Source organism: Hyperolius riggenbachi, chromosome 6, assembly GCF_040937935.1.
Source record: "Hyperolius riggenbachi isolate aHypRig1 chromosome 6, aHypRig1.pri, whole genome shotgun sequence".
Taxonomy (NCBI): domain Eukaryota; kingdom Metazoa; phylum Chordata; class Amphibia; order Anura; family Hyperoliidae; genus Hyperolius; species Hyperolius riggenbachi.
Window position 1 is genome coordinate 282,224,850 of NC_090651.1, and position 13,502 is coordinate 282,238,351.

Genomic DNA, 13,502 nt, shown 5'->3' on the forward strand with positions numbered 1-13,502 from the left:
GGAGCGAGCACGCGCCTGGCCACAGACTTGCAGCTGCAGTCTAGTTAGACGCATAATTAGACCGGGACCGGCAGCGGGGAACGGAGGATCGTAGGAGAACGGTGTGGGAGATGACAGCTGCAGGGGGCCGATAGAAGCCCCAGGTAAGTGTCGTTTTTTGTTTTTTTCAACCCCTCCACAGAACTCCTTCAAGTGAAAAACTGTGGTTACCCACAATGCATCACTACTGAATATACAAATGCAAATGGCCTGGCTATTTCCTGCGGATCCTCTGCCTCTAATACTTTAACCATTAGCAGGACACCAGGCAACTGGTATTACAAGGAAAAAATTATGGCAGCCTCCATCTCCCTGTCACTTCAGGTGTCCTTTAACCACTCTATGACTGCCTAATGCAGGATGTGTGCTCCCTTGTTCCTCCGTCATGCCATATGGCATCATCTTGCTCCTCGCAAGATTAGACGGGAGCTTGCGCTCGCGCCTGTAAATGAACATTGCGGAGCTCCGTGATCAGCCTGCCAGCCCGCGATAACGACTGGCAGGCTGTAATCGTCACCGAGGGGGGGGGGGAGTATCTATATAGCGCTGCCATCTGACGCAGTGCTGCACAGTAAATTGTCTTGTCACTTAACTGGCCCACGGAGGGGCTCACAATCTAATCTCTACCATAGGCATATGCCTATGTATGCATTGTGCAGTGTATATTTTGTAGTGTAGGGGCAATTTGGGGGGGGGGGGAATAATAAAAAATAGGCTTTTTTATTTTAAAAAAAAGTGATTTTAAATGAATTTAAAAAAAATCGCAACAGCAATTAGAGACCACCAAAAGAAAGCCCCATTAGTCAGAAGAAAAGGAAGGTAAATTCATTTGGGTAGTACGTTGTGTGGCCGAGCAATAAACTGGTAAAGTGCTGAATTGTAAAAAATCGCCTGGTCACTACTAGGGAAGTGGGGGGGGGGGGGTGGGAGATAATCCTGTGGTCCTCAAGAGGTTAAACTAGCCATACGTTATATTATGTTCTTAGTTGATTAGATGTATGATTAAATAAAAACACCAAATGAAAAGGGTTAAAAACTAGCAAGTAATTTATTTGCAATCAAATTATCAACTGAAAACTAATTGGGAAAGTAAATAACTTATAAATTGCACCTAGGCAGAAGTAGTGGGTCTCAACAACCTCATAGCTGTGCAATGATTTATATATATTCTTAGCAGACAAGTACATTTATTTAGACAGAAATGTATATGCAATGTAAAAGGGGGGCAGCTGATGAGGAGAGAGAGGGGCAAGGACCTTAGTTGTAAAGTAAGGATTCTCCTTAAGGATTACTGTAGGAACAACTGGAAGCTGTTTGGGGGACTCAAAGTGCTTTAGGGCTGTATTAGACATTAATGGCGCACAACTTAAAGCGGATCTGAGATGAAAAACTAACTATAACAAGTAACTTGTCTATATATCTTAAAATTTAGATTTACACAGCAAATCTAGCTGCAAACAGCTTCAACAGTTTATGATTATTTAGTCCTGTGATACAATGAGAGCGGCCATGTTCTGTTTGTCACATTACACACAGGCAAGCTGATCTGTATCTCCCGCCCTCAGCCTGTGAACACTTCACTCCCCTCTCCTCCTCCCTCCTCCCCTCTGCCTCTGAAATCTCTGGCTAGTAACCTCCTCCTCCTCCTCCTGTCCAGACTGAGCTCCCATAAGCCCTTGCTACTAAGGCTTAGCGTACTAAGACACTCTGGGGAAGCTGTGGGCGAGGCTTGTTTAGTTTATAGGGAATTAGAGTATTAAAAAAAGAAAAAAAAGTATTTGACTTGAGGAATGCCCTAAACTATATGAAAGGAACACAATTATGCAATGAGTAAAAGTTTATCTCGGATACTCTTTAAAGTGAACCAGAGACGAAGCACCCTCATGTATTTTACCATATATATCAGTGGTAACATTAGAGAAAACACCTACCCTGCTCTCTGTTTCATTCTTAACTGCTCAGCCTCCTTGTTAACAGCCCTGATAAAATCCCTGACTGAGCATTCAGTCTGGCTTTGCTTAGGAATCATTATAGCTGAGTCTGTCTTCTCTGATGTCTTTTCAAGCCCAAGCCTGCCCCCTTCTGGCTCTGCTATAATGATTCAGCTATAATGATTCCTGAGCATAGCCAGACTGAATGCTCAGTTGGGGATTTTATCAGGGCTGATCAGGCAAAGTCTTACTGATTTTGAACAGTTAAACAAGTTTGCATATCTGTATCAGCGCCAAGGAAACAAAGTGGCCGCTGCTGAGAGAAGAACAATGTCCAGAGTTCACAAACAGGTACATTATAAATGATCAGCGCAGAGTCCGAAAACAGAAGACGAGTCTTCAACAAAGAATAAGAGCAGGCAAATCTCCACCACAATAAATGCGTACGTTAAAAAGGGGCGCTGGGAAAAAAGGGCGCGGGGTTTTAAACGATAAGCATGGATAACGTTTAAAAATGTATTGTACTGTTTTTCGTTTAAAATTAATGTTTTATAAAGTTATAAATCTTTAAATAATGTACATTAAATCGGCAATTGTAAAAACGTTAATCTTCCGTTTAAATATTGAAACATATAATAACGTTTAAAATTTTTTTTACTAAGTAACCCTCCCTGTACCTACCCCTAACCCCTAGACCCCCCTGTTGGTGCCTAAACCTAAGACCCCCCTGTTGGTGCCTAAACCTAAGACCCCCCTGTTGGTGCCTAAACCTAAGACCCCCCTGTTGGTGCCTAAACCTAAGACCCCCCCCTGTTGGTGCCTAAGTAACCCTCCCTGTACCTACCCCTAACCCCTAGACCCCCCTGTTGGTGCCTAAACCTAAGACCCCCCTATTGGTGCCTAAACCTAAGACCCCCTGTTGGTGCCTAAACCTAAGACCCCCCCTGTTGGTGCCTAAACCTAAGACCCCCCTGTTGGTGCCTAAACCTAAGACCCCCCTGTTGGTGCCTAAACCTAAGACCCCCCCTGTTGGTGCCTAAACCTAAGACCCCCCTGTTGGTGCCTAAACCTAAGACCCCCCCCCTGTTGGTGCCTAAGTAACCCTCCCTGTACCTACCCCTAACCCCTAGACCTCCCTGTTGGTGCCTAAACCTAAGACCCCCCTATTGGTGCCTAAACCTAAGACCCCCTGTTGGTGCCTAAACCTAAGACCCCCCTGTTGGTGCCTAAACCTAAAACCCCCCTGTTGGTGCCTAAACCTGAGACCCCCCTGTTGGTGCCTAAACCTAAGACCCCCCCTGGTGGTGCCTAAACCTAAGACCCCCCTGTTGGTACCTAAACCTAAGACCCCCCCTGATGGTCCCTAAACCTAAGACCCTCCTTAGTGATCACTGTATTGTGTGTAGAATAATGTTTTAAAAACAGTAAGGGATAAAATATATTACAATTTACATTACGTACTGATCGCTTTGTTTCGTGAATAATAATGTTTTACAAACAGTAAGGGATAACATTTAAAATAATGTTTTATTGAAATAAGAAACGTAAATCATCACAAACAGTTATAAAACATGAAAAATCTTCGGGCACCGTTGGAAAACGTTATTATTCTCGGGCGCCCTTTTTTCCTGTTCGGCGCCCAGTAAACGATAATTATTATGGGAGTCAATGGTGGCGCCCGATTTGTCCACTAGCCTCCTGCGCCCTTTTTTACTGTTACCACAATAAATATTGGAGTCACGGCACAGCTCTGCATTCATACTCAGAAAGAGGAAAGAGGCTTACCAGCTGGTGACAACCCACATTATAAGGTTGTATCAACGATTTGGTAGGACATCAGGAAGCAACGGTCTGTCCAGGATCCACCAATTCAGCAATGATTCATCTCAGGAATGGATATCAGTAGTAAACATCATAAAAAACAAACAAACAGCAACTCTAAGTGTAAACCGTTAAATATAGAGTTTTCATAGTAAAAACAGCATAAAAAATTGCATAAAAACAAATCTTACATACGGGGCCCATGCACTGGGAACCCCGAGAAAGTTGCACGCGTGTATAGGTCAGCAGTAAAAGACAGTCTAAAGGTGCCGCTTGTCTCCTTCCTGACCGGTTTCGCAAACTAGCGTCATCAGGGGATTAAGGATACTAGCGGCTGGCACCAAATATATAAACTTTTACAATAAAGAAATGGGTGGGGCTATGAACACCAACAGTCAAGGCCCCTCCAATAGAGTATAGATCAGACTCTACTAGGAGAGTGACTATAACCCAGATCACTACACATTGAAAACAATTGGATATAAGATTAGAAATTTAAAATATTTGGTGGCTAGACAGAGCAATGGTCAAGGCCTCTGCCTTTGACACAGGAGACCCAGGCTCAAATCCCGGCTCCCACAGCCAAGCAAGCAACCATGCTTTTTTTAAACCTACTATAATGTGCACTTTCTGGTTTTATATATGCCAGTTTGTATTGCATACTATAGTTTTAAAAAAAAGCATGGTTGCTTACCCCAAGTAGGATTTTCATACTAAAGAATTTTTTGCTTACAAAGAAAAATACTCTGTAGTCTATTGAGATACGCAGAGACCAGCACTGGTTGTGTCACATTTCACGCACAAGCACAGCCTCCACTTTGCTAATGATTTGTTCCAATGCAGCTACAAAGGATGCACAATGAATTACAGCTTTTGTCTCTGATATTTAACATGAAAAGTAGGAAAATGTTTACACAGCTACTAAGACATTAATTGTACATTGCAATTTTAGAACACTTGGTTACTGATAGTGTTTTTTGTTAACCACTACGCTACCCAATGCAGCGTGCACTCGTGCAAACAGGATCCTTGCTAAAACAGTCCTATCTATAGCAGAAGCAAAGCAGGTTGGGTATAATAACATAAAAAGGTGCAGAAACCCTGCAGCACAAGAATTAAAACCTTTTGTCTCACCTTGCCATGTCCATAGACAAATAACTGCAGATGTATATCTAGCAAATGTACTGTGTTTCATATGGCAATTTGAAATACTGTGGGGTGTGAATGGTCTATAAAACATGGAATTTTACAGCTGGTTCTAAAGTAAGTTTGTCAGTAAACGATGTAGCAATGATTTAACAGGTTTTTTTTTTTAAACAAAATGACAAGCCGTCGTTAACCTAGAGACTCACACAATACAAACATTGGGTGTTGTTAATAAAAAATAGTCTTTGAAACACCATTGGCACTTAAAACTGTTAGTGCTCTTATAGTTAAAGAATAACTCCACCAATCGCCATGTGACAGCATGTATGGAGATTTGTGTAGGTATAAAGGTGAAAATCCTCTCCGTGAAGAGCTTTTCCCTATCTTCATCTTTAATAGTCCCACAAGCATTCTGCGTAGCTCTGCTCCACTCTTTCAGCACCTGTTTTCTCTCTACAACAATAAGATATGTCTACAAACATCCTGTAGACATATTTGTTTGCAGAGGAAGTGAGGTGGCGACAGGCGAATAGAGTGGGGCAGATGACACAGATGTATGGGACATCACACCCCCTGTTTTTAAACAACAGACAAAGAGGGTAGGTAAGCATCACTCTCAAACCTGTTCAACCTTTATCCACCAGAGGCGTAGCTGTGGGTGGGCAAGGGAGGACATATGACCCCAGGTGCAGCACTATGAGGGCGCTCAGCACAGTCACTGCACCCCCAAGTCTGTAGGAGGTGGCTGGCTGGCTGTAGTGCCTGTGCTCCTCTCCATCCCTCTACAGAGAAGTGCAGAAGCATTAACAGTAGCAGAAAAAGTGGGGCACATCTGCCTATCTAAAGGGAGGTTGCACCACAGTCGATAGGCACCCTGGTGAGGGTATACGTGTGCCAAGCTGATATGGCGCTGTAGTCCAGCAGCTCCCAAAGTATCGGTTGAAGAGATCAGCAGCACCACGTGGATGTATTCTGGGAGTGAGCCTATACAGCTTGAGGAAGGAGCTTGTCTCCGAAACAGCGTCTGTCGCTGTCCCTGGGCGCTATCTTTATGCAATAAAGAGCTTGAATACATCCACGTGGTGCTGCTGATCTCTTCAACCGATATCTAAAGGGAGGCACCTAAACTGGGACAAGGGGGGGAACATCTGGCTATCTAAAGGGAGGCACATCTGCCTATCTAAGTGGGGCAAGGGGGGGGGGACATCTGGCTATCTAAAGGGGGGCACATTTGTCTATTTAAACGGGGGCACTTTAGGTTATCTGAATGGGGAAGGGGTCACAATTAACTATCTAAACAGGAGGAAGGGGGGCACATATGGCTATACATATACAGCATTTATACATTTGACTCCCCCCATAACCATGACCACATTCTGATGCATGGCCATGCCCATTTTGTCCAGAAGGGGGGAGGCACAAAAACAAACTGTCTATGTCCCCGCCTCCCCGGGTGCTGAAAACCCTAGCTACGCCTCTGCTATCCACAGCATTGTATGGTAATAGATGGACTTCTCTTTTAAAAACTTCATTCAAGTTCATGGTTTTTTTCATGTATATTGTGTGAAATATATCATAATTGTAAAGGAATTTTAAAGTAATACAGAGCTGAGTTTAAACAAGTATGCTTTTACTTACCTGGGGCTTCCTCCAACCCCTATAGTCTTGAAGGTACCTCACTGTCCCCCCAATTCCCTGTTGATCTGCTGTCAGCCCCGATAAAGTCCGCTGGTTGATTGGATTGCACACTACCAGGGTTTCTGCTTGGCCAAACCAAGCTTGGTCGCTTGGAGCCTCACCATTAGCTGGGGCCTCCCAAGCTGGCCGCCATGTCTGTGAGAGTAGGGGGAAACTATCTATACTGAGGCTGACTACCTATACTGGAGAGACACCTTGGCTACCTAAACTGGGGGTGGCTAGCTATACTTAAGAGACACCTTGGCTACCTAAACTGGGGGTGGCTACCTATACTGGAGAGACACCTTGGCTCCCTAAACTGGGGGGGGGGTGGCTACCTTCTGGAGGGACACCTTGGCTACCTATACTGGGGGGGGGGTGCACCTTTGTCTACCTACCTATACTAGAAAGCTACTTATTTTATTCTATTTTTTGTGGGTGGGGGCAGGGCCAGGCCGAGGCAAAGGCTGGAGAGGCACCAGCCTCAGGGCGCAGTGTAGGAGGGGGCGCACAACTCACTCAGCTATCATTTCCTATTGTGTTTGAAGCAGAAAGAAATAAGAAAAGGGGATACATGACAGTGACCGCAAGCCAGATAACTAGAGATTAAGGTGTTGGGGAGGTTGGGGGCCCTGGGGTGCCTCTTACTCTAATAGCAATCAGAGTGACGGCTGGGGTGGGAGGGATGGAGGGGCGCACTTTGCTGTCTCAGCCTTGGGTGCTGAAAGACCTTGTCCCTGCTCTGGGTGGGGGTACCTATTATTATGGGAGTAGGAGCCTCAGACTGGGGGAGAAATTATGTGCTGTTTGGGGCCACAAGAACCTTAGTAACACGCCTGCACACTCCTGTGCATGCCTTGAACCAGCTGCATGCTACCTCAAATGCATGCTCATGCCCAGGAACACTCTGTGCTGGCACTTAACAAGCATGGTTACATAGGGTGGTTACATAGTCAGTCACACTCTCCCCTCTACTGCAGGGTGGCCTCTTAAGGGTGCCCCAGTGGCTGCAGCTCTTAAGCTCTTTGAGTCCAACAGGAGAAAAGCGCTATACAAATGTTTGGATTGTTGACATTATTGACATTGACCATGTTACTATTCACATTGACCATGTTACTATTGAAAAGAAAGTGTATGAAACGTTTACATTTCTCTAATTTACCTAAAATAAAAGTTAAACAAAAAATAGTAAATGCAGGGAGTGTGGCTACAAGAACATATCCATTAGGCTCCTGTTAGATGTGCTTGGAGGGGCCCAGCATTGAAACGGTGGGCGCCAAGAGGATCTGAAAAGCCTCTGATGGTAAGTATTTTGTTTCGTTTTTTTTTTGTTTTTTGTTTTCTTCACTTTACCTTTACATTAAGATGCAAATTGTAAAAGTACTTAAAGGGAATTTGAAGTGAAAATAAACTTATGATGAGCAAAGAAAAGAGTCTCATATTGTTTTCAGTACAGGAAGAGTTAAGAAACTTCACTTGTTACCTATGCAAAGAGCTATCTGACCAAGCTTAGTTGGCTACAGTGCTATTTTCTGAATCACTTATACAGCAAAGAAACAGTAAAAGGTAAATTCAGATAAGGTTTTACTGCAGGGACGTTCAAAGGGTCATTAGCTCTGCTCTGCTCCTTAGTTTTAGTTTAAAATGCGGAGTGTAGTTTGTAAACTGCAAATAGTAGACAATGATGCAATGTTATAAAAAAAAAAGCTATATAATGGAAAATAAAACTATGAAACTCTTTTCTTTGCTACTAATGTTCTATTTCTTAGCTGTACTACACATACAATTCATTATATCATAAGTTTTTTCCCCTTCAGTGTCACTTTAAGGCTGGTTTCACAGTGGGACGTTAAAGTCCCACATTACAGCAGCCAGTAACGCAGCCTAATTTACAGCACTGTAAAATCAATGTGCTGTTCACAGTGCACACGTTGCGTTACATAGTAACGCAGCACGTTTAAACAAAGTGCTGCATGCTGTACGTTATACTAGCTAAGCCACGTTAGACTGTTTGCACATGCTCAGTAATGGAGGTCTCCCCTCCTCCTCCTCCTCCTCCTCCTCCTCTGCAGCCAGCCAAATGGCTAATTAATATTCACTGCACTGTGGTGACTCCTGGTGGAACTGTAGTGTTGTCCGGATCATGAACAAATCGTTCATTTGATCCGGATCTTTTTTGTGAGTCGAATCATCCGGATCATCACAATGAAAGATTCGGTTCACAGTGGCTGTCTGTCTGGAAGAAACAGGAACATACAGAACATACAGTGCAGGGAAAGTCCTGTCCTGCTAGTCATTTCACCCAGTCTGCTTCCCTGGTAAAATGATTCAAATGATTTGGTTCAAAGATCCAGATCTTTTCAATGATCCGATTCAAATGATCCGAATCCTTAAAAAGATCCGGACTTCATATCACTAACCTGGAGGCTGCTTTGAGAGCCGCATAACGCAGCTCCATCTGACGTCCAACTTCAACACCACCATACGCTGCGTTAGGGGCAAGTTATGCTACCACAACGTCCCCTAAAACGCAACGTCTTGGTGGGAAAGTAGCCTCAAGCACACATAAAAATGTCACCTGAACTGGGTGGGCTCTGACTAATATCTCACTATAAATGCATCATGGCTTTGAGTCTTAGTTTAAAAGACAAGCATGTGACTTGCACTGAACTGCTCATAACACTTTGCCCGGGTATAAGGAGTGCAGAGGGACAGATTACAAATGAAGAGGTGTGAGGGAACATTTCATAGAAGAGGTGATGGAGAGGAGAGAAAGCATTCTATAGAAAAAATTACATTATACCTATGTCTTTAATAAATCTGTGATTCCTGTATTTATTTACCTCAAAATGATTATGAAATGAAGAAAAAAATATTTTGTTTAATTTGAGTATTGGGAGTGAGGCACGTTATCAATTACAATACTGACATCTGGTGGAGAACTGTAGTCATGACTTTTACAGAACATTCTGAGCCTAATTCACTAACCCTAAAGAAAGTAAATTGTGATCCCTCGGCTTAGTGATGCTTCAATCGCCTGATTATGAGACTTTTAGTGGCAGTATAGAGAATCAGTGTGCTGTCATGCTGTTCTAGAGCCATGCCTGGCTTTTACATCTGACAAGGGCAGCTCCATTGAAATGAATAGGTAAACAGTGCACACATACACTTCTCTGCTCATTACCAGCTCAGATGGAAGCCTATCTGCACATTTATCAGGGCAGCAACACACTAGGCCAGGAGTCCCCAAACGTTTTGGGTCGAGGGCCGGGTCAACACACTTCAGACTGCTGGGGGGCCAAAGTATACATAAAATAATGTCTTTGCGGGCCAGACAGTGAAGCATACCCAGGTGACAACCTGACGTCCAATTGGACAGCAGTGTCATCTAATGTGGAATTTGATTGAAAACCAGCAAAATTACTGCTTTCTGGCTTCCATGTGGATGGGTGGTGCCAGCACTGCTATTCTATATGTGGACCACCAATATTTAAAGATGTAGCTGACCACATCTATAACTAATAAATTTTGAGTGTGGGGGCCGGTAAAAAAGCCTCAGGGGGCCGCATTCAGCCCGCTGGCCTTAGTTTGAGGAGGACCACTGCACTAGGCAGAATCACATATGCGTTTTCCATAACACTTAGTGGAAAACGCATATGGGATTCTGCCTAGTGTGTTCGGAAAACGCATATGTGATTCTGCATAGTGTGTTCCTACCCTCAAATGAATCTGCAAAAATAAATTCAACATTTGAATCTGTAGTCTAGCATTCTCTTATGTCCATTCAATTGAATCAGTAGATATGCTAGTGGTGAAACTTACATTTTGAATTTCCTGTCAGGCAGCTTATTTGAATTTCGCAGCCAAACTTCTATTGGTTTACTCTATGGAAAGATCATTTAGTAATCTAGTGTACATACAGGTGTCCCCTCACCCCAATAACAGCATCATCAGTGAACTGTCATGTTGGATCTCTAATTCTATACTATAAAGATCTCATAAGACAAATACAGTATGTTGTTTTATAATTCAAACTACACTGGTCTTTCTATCCTGGCTCATTTTCCTTCATATTACCATTTGAAAATAATATATATATATATATATATATATATATATATATAAGAAACGTATATTTCGCCAAGCACGACTGGGTCGTGTCCAAAATTGGGCTCGGCATACTCAGGGCTGAGCGTAGCAATACGCAAAAAAACAATAATTACAACACATACCATTTACCCGAGAAGGGTTACACACAGAGAGTTAAAATCACAGATAGTACAAAGTGCACAGTGCAACCGTTTCTATCATGGCCAGGCTTTTACAGGTAAAGCCAGCTTGTAGGGGGAGAATGACAATTAAAATGAAAATGATCAATGGATGGGAATAGAGTGCATAGAGTTCAGTGAGTTGAGGGGAAGAAGCTGTTCCGGTGCCTTGAGGTCTTGGTGGCGATAGACCAGAATCTCTTGCCCAAGGGAGCCAACTTAAGAAGCGGTAGCCTGGATGTGAGGGATCATTGGCGATCCTCAAAGCCCTGGAGCACAGTCTGGAGTTGTAGAGGAGGTCCAGAGAGGGAAGTGGTTTGCCGATAAGTCTCTCTGCTGATCTAATGACCCTCTGTAGTTTGTGGCTGTCGCCGACAGAGGAACAGGCATACCATAAATAATGCTATCTATTTGGTGATGATTGTGGATTTTTTTCCCTATTAATATGGGATTACGATAGTCTCAACGTCAACAGCAATTTATTTGAACTGCCTATTGAGCCAAACTTGTGTATGTCTTCCTTTAACCACTTCAGCCTTCAGTCGTTTTCACTTTATGCATCCGAGCAATTTTCACCTCCCATTCATTAGCCTATAACTTTATCACTACTTATCACAATGAACTGATCTATACCTTGTTTTTTCCGCCACCAATTAGGCTTTCTTTGGGTGGTACATTTTGCTAAGAGCCATTTTACTGTAAATGCATTTTAACAGGAAGAATAAGAAAAAAATGGAAAAAATTCATTATTTCTCAGTTTTCAGCCATTATAGTTTTAAAATAATACATGCCTCCATAATTAAAACTCACGTATTGTATTTGCCCATATGTCCCGGTTATTACACCATTAAAATTATGTCCCTATCACAATGTATGGCGACAATATTATATTTGGAAATAAAGGTGCATTTTTTCCGTTTTGAATCTATCACTACTTACAAGTTTAAAATAAAAAAAATATAGAAATATTTCATCTTTACATTGATATTTAAAAAGTTTAGAACCTTAGGTAAATATTTACATGTTTTTTTTTATTGTAATGTTTTTGTTTTTTTTATATTAAACATTTTATTTGGGTATTTTTTGGGCAGGTGGGATGTAAACAGTAGTCTTAGAGTGTAAATGTGTGTTAAGTTTTATTTTTTTTACTTTTAGTTGTAGTTTTACTTTTTGGCCACAAGATGGCGGCCATGAGTTTGTTTACATGACGTCACTCTAATCGTAACATACGCTTAGAGAGACGCATGGGGGACGCAACAGCCAGAAAAGGCGAAGCTTCTGAGAGAAGCTGTCGATTTTTCTGCGGGGGAGAGGAATCAGTGATTGGGCACCATAGCCCAATTCACTGATTGCCAGGCTAATGAACCGTGGGCCGGGAGCACGCGTGCACATGCGCGATCCGCCGCGGGAGCCCGTGGACGCGCACATGGCCTCCTGGGCGTAGCTAGTACGTCCAGGAGGCCAACGTAGTTAATGTAACTATTAGAAGTTAGGTTTTATTTATTTAAACACTGCAAAGGAATTTATCTGTGTTGTTGAAGCGACATACCAGACAGGATGGAGGTACAGAGGACGAATTCGAATGTGGCGGAGTTAAAAACTCGTCAGGAGTTTCTGGGACATACCAAACTTCTTCAGTTGGCGGAGGAAGAATAGTCTCTGTTGGGCTTTCCTCTGGATGGAGGTAGTGTTTGTTCTCCAAGTTAGGTCATTGGAGATGGGAGTGCCCAGAAGGCGTGCACAAGGGACTCTTTCAACTATATACTGTATATATTCATTTAAAAGATAGGAATAAAGTTTAGAGTCAAGCAAAGACATTTTCATAAAATGCATATATTTACATAAATGTTTACATGAGTCCTGAAAGAGGGACAAATAGGGTAGAAAGAGGGACAGAGCAGGGGATTTGGTTACCAAAAGAGGGACAGTTGGAGCTATGAACAAGAATAACCAGATTCGTTACAATGCTGTGATGTGAACAGGCCCAAAGAATTGCATGGGCAGTGAGTTGACATTCAGAGTTATTCTGCAACACAACTGGTGCACTGTAAACTAAACCTAATGGAGAATTTGGTGTCAGCTCTTGCTCTTAGAGAAAAGTGAAGACTGTTTCTGGTGACTTTAATGAGTGTACTTGTTATTTGGCCCGGTGGGGTCACCAGGCGAAGGTGTAATCATAGGGAGCGGGTATGATTCCAGTAACTCACCTTTGCTTAAAAATGTCAGTAATGGCTTCACGATTCCACATTTTTTGCCGGCCAAGGAATGATAATCCCTTAGAGGAAAGCCAGTGGAATATGCCTATTTATGCATACTATAAATAATAGTAATGTATGGTGTGCGGAATCCTGGAACCTAAAAAGGACTTTGCATTGTAAAAAGTGTCCCTTTCTCAAGTTTCCTTTTCACTGTTAGCTGCTTTAATATTTTAAAAGTTTGATTTCCTTTCACTCCTAATGAATTATTCAGTGGAGTTCTCTGCTGTGCTGCTACCAGTTCATTCTTCTGCCACAGGACCTCAGAATGACTCGCTTTCTACAGTTATCATCCATATGTGTAACATTATTAATCAGCAGCAATTGCCAAGAGCAGCTCCCACATCAGAATCTGAGCTGTGAAT